Below are 3269 nucleotides of genomic sequence, written 5' to 3'. Positions count from 1 at the left end.
ATTTTCATTGTGTTGCAGAAAATTCTTTTCTCAAAAGTGTTAAAATTGTTTATCAAATGCATCTGCTGCCTCAAATTCTGTATCAACAATAACAGACTTTGTTTAGAAATCATTACACATAGCACACATCGGAAATTTTGGAAATGTTGAAAAGATCTAATAAGAATATAATCAAAAAATGTCTGGGCACAGTGGCTCACGCCTCTAACCCCAGCACTTTGGGAGGCTGAGGCAGGCAGATCACCTGAGGTCAGGAGTTCAAGACCAGCCTGGCAAACATGATAAAACCCCGTCTCTACTAATAATACAACAACAACAACAAAAATAGCTGGGTGTGGTGGCACACACCTGTAGTCCCAGCTACTCGGGAGGCTGAGGCAGGAGAATCACTAGAACCCAGGAGGCAGAGGCTGCAGTGAGCCGAGATTATGCCACTGCACTCCAGCCTGAGTGACGGAGTGAGATGCTGTCTCAGAAAAAAAAAAAAAAAAGAATATAATTAAAAAGTAAGGTTGGTTTTTATAATTTAGCTTCATTATCAATAATCTTCATAACTACAAGAAAATAATTACGTGAACCCAGAAGAGCCACTTGATTCAGTCCTATTCATACATGACTCTCTTCCATAGCACTGTTTCAGCATTCCAATCTCAATTAGCCAAGGTAGGAACTTTTTTAAAAGTTTGCATAAAATTTCTGGTCTTATGAACTAGTCCCTTTACCTCCTAAGGCTGCCAAGCTTTAGAAATAAAGTTGCAGAAATCTCTTAAGTAGTGTAAAGCATCCCCCTTTTTTGTTTTAAGATCCATGACTAATATATCCCAGGTCTGTTTAACCTATGCTGATTACACTGATGTCTCGTTTTTGCCTTCCATTATGAAGAAAGCTACTTCCACAAGCTTTGCAGCTGTCAGGTCTCCTAGGCTCTGCCCTGAGTACTCTTTATTTTGACCCCTTGGACACTGACTGACCTGTGTAGCTCTAAAGCTGCTGCTGGCAATTTAGGTGGTCCTGAATTTTAGCATTCTCTCTACTTCTTAAAATTTCTATGTCTACAACACTCCTATAGACCTTAAAAGGTTGACTTTGGCTACGGGACAGGAAACATTGCATCCATGTGGAATCAAATGAAAAGCGAACCTTCTAACAAAGTACTAAACATAAATCAAGAGAGAAAAAACATCAAAATGCTGTAGATTAGGGTTTCAGCTGAATGCATTTTATATTTTATACCAAAACATTCAAGTCTGAGGTTGAAATGTTTAGTTATCACTTCACTCAAGTTATCAAAACTCATGCCCATTGGGTTTGATGGTTGGATTAAGTGCCAGGTACAAGAAAACATAGTTTGCTCTGTTGCAATGTGGAGAGGTGTCTCTTTTTTTGGAGTTCATTTATTCTGTTTGAAGTCAATAAAATTTCCTTTGTACCACAGATGTGCACCAAATCACCCCAAACATATCTGTTTCCTCAAAATATTTTTAGTGCAATTGGCTTTTAATTCCCTAAGAAAACAGGAAAAATTGTGTTATATAACTTTTTACATTCTCTCGTTTAACAAAGTCCTCTGAAGTTTACCTTAATTTTAATGAAATGCATAAATGAACAAACTCTAAATTGTATCTGCAAAAATCTTAAAAATAAAAATAAATAAAATTAAACTTTTTTGTAAAGAAGGAGATTACTGATGTTCATCTTGTGAGTTCTTTGGCTCCTCATGCATACACTGAAAGGTCACCAGATCTCATGAGTGAGGCCAAGGCAGAAGCTGGTAATGGTTAGAACAAATTGGCCCAGGGAATATAAAAAATTGGAATACATCAACGATTATGATTTTTTCCTATTCTGTATGAGGGGATAAGAAAATACTTTCCTATAGTGCAATGGTTCTCCAAGTGTGTTCCTCAGGTTAATGGCATCGATATCATCTAGGAACTTATTAGAAATATAAATTTTTTGTTCCCATCCCAGACTTACTGAATCAGAAATTTCAGGGGTAGGGCCAGAAATCTGTGTTTCAACCATCCCTATATGAGATTCTTATGCATGTTTCAGTTTGAGAACCACTGGTGTGGAGAGTCACTACCTGGAGTTCCGATTCTCAACTCTACCTCCATTAAGGAGTTTCTCTGCTTAACCAGAATTCAAACCCATATGTAGCAAGTTCAAATACAGATCTCCTAAAAGTTTCATTTTTTAAAACAATATCTAGTCTAGGAAAAATCAGTATCTCTAAACATAAACTAGATCTTGCTGTCTAGCAATTCGTATAAAATACTCTTAAATCATACAATAGTGCAGCAAGAAGGTTTGTGATCCATCACAACCACTACCGTGAATACAGTTTTACTGCATAACAAAATTTCCTTGCATTTACATAGGATATTATTACATGAGAAGAGGTATTTCCTCCCTTCAAAGAATAATCACAGTATTTTAAAATGAATTTTGTCATCTTTCTACCATTTGAAAACATATATTGATTATTTCTCTATCCTTGGAATTTAGTGTCTGACATAAAGTAGGTAGTAAATAAATATTTGTAAGTAAATGAATTAATAAATTATATAGGAGAGCAGTAGCAGGGTTTAGTATGAAAATCATGAATTTTTCCACAGAGCTCGATTTATTTTCTACTTCATTCATTCTCTCAACTTGGATTTGAGAAAATATGTAACCTTTCTAGGTTAAGTTTTAATTTATAAAATGCTAAGACTAAAATGTGCTCATAGTCTTTAAATAAAGGCTAAAAGAAAAAATCTGCATAAAACACTTCACATAGCACTTGACATCATTAAGTAGTGAATTACAGTGTCTTTTCTTCCCTTTCCTAGTGTAAACATGGTACTCCCTTTTTAAATATATAGGGATTTCCTCCTCAGTGATGATGTAAAACAGATTATACAGAAAATCCATATATGTCATAAACAAGAATACACATGTTGTGCTTGCTTCGGCAGCACATATACTAGAATTGGAATGACACAGAAAAAGAGTTCCGTGGCCTTTGCACAAGAATTGCACACAAATTCATGAAGCACCCAATATATTTTGAAGTTAATAAGATACTTTGGTTTTTCAAGATACTCTCATTGTAACATAAATCAACTTACTTTCAATAAAAGATTAATGTTATATTGAAAAAACATATACATTGCACCACTGAGTTTTGCATCATGAGTTCACATCTTCTTTTGTCAGGTTGTAGTGATGCCATAAACAAAGAGGAGCCAATGATAAATGTCAGAATCATTTCCTTGTATATAATT

General features: G+C 35.0%; 1 non-coding gene across 1 annotated transcript; it reads left to right on the top strand.

The window, feature by feature from the left end:
- Positions 1 to 2944: 2944 nt before the first annotated feature.
- On the top strand, positions 2945 to 3052 carry LOC135274997 (U6 spliceosomal RNA). The gene has a single exon (XR_010342725.1). It is a non-coding gene; the product is annotated as a U6 spliceosomal RNA (small nuclear RNA).
- Positions 3053 to 3269: the final 217 nt, after the last annotated feature.

This window comes from Aotus nancymaae, unplaced genomic scaffold (assembly GCF_030222135.1).
Source record: "Aotus nancymaae isolate 86718 unplaced genomic scaffold, 86718_ANA_hifiasm-v0.15.2.pri h1tg000014l, whole genome shotgun sequence".
NCBI classification, from domain to species: Eukaryota; Metazoa; Chordata; class Mammalia; order Primates; family Aotidae; genus Aotus; species Aotus nancymaae.
The sequence above is the reverse complement of the archived record's forward strand: the minus strand, read 5'-3'. Positions and strand labels throughout refer to the sequence as shown.